Source organism: Amblyraja radiata, chromosome 16 (genome assembly GCF_010909765.2).
Source record: "Amblyraja radiata isolate CabotCenter1 chromosome 16, sAmbRad1.1.pri, whole genome shotgun sequence".
In the NCBI taxonomy this organism is placed as follows: Eukaryota; Metazoa; Chordata; class Chondrichthyes; order Rajiformes; family Rajidae; genus Amblyraja; species Amblyraja radiata.
In genome coordinates this window covers 2,936,974-2,937,488 of record NC_045971.1, presented here as the reverse complement: position 1 = coordinate 2,937,488, position 515 = coordinate 2,936,974, and the positions used below count along the sequence as shown (strand labels likewise).

Genomic DNA, 515 nt, shown 5'->3' with positions numbered 1-515 from the left:
GGAAATACACACATTCATGAGGGCAGAATCAGGCCATTCGGCCCATCAGTATTGAAGGGGTTAATGTGCTTCAGCACCGTTTAGACTTGCAATGCATTGAACACAATTTCTAAATGGTTATTAACTGATCGCCTTCCTGTTTATTCACCCACTGCAAAAGCGAAGGAGTTCTTCCATTAATACAGTGCTTGCAAACGATGACAGCCAGTTGGTCTCTGTGGCGCAATCGGTTAGCGCGTTCGGCTGTTAACCGAAAGGTTGGTGGTTCGAGCCCACCCAGGGACGCTCCAACATTTTTCTCTGAACCCCTTTTATGGAGTGTCAGATACATGTATAGACAAATGTATAAACCGGATCACTTTAAATAATGAAGAAAAAAATGCTGCATTAATTAAATCAGGAATCTGTTGTCTTGTGTTGCTTTTGTTATATTAGGGAGACGGGATAGTTTTTTACAGCTTATCCAGTTTGCATTTATAGTAGCAGTGTTTTAGTTAATATCCTTAATATTGTTC

The 515-nt window shown here is 40.6% G+C and overlaps 1 non-coding gene across 1 annotated transcript; it reads left to right on the top strand.

Moving 5' to 3' along the window:
• The first annotated feature begins 211 nt into the window (after positions 1 to 211).
• Positions 212 to 285, top strand: trnan-guu. The gene has a single exon. It is a non-coding gene; the product is annotated as a tRNA-Asn (tRNA).
• The last annotated feature ends 230 nt before the right edge of the window (positions 286 to 515 follow it).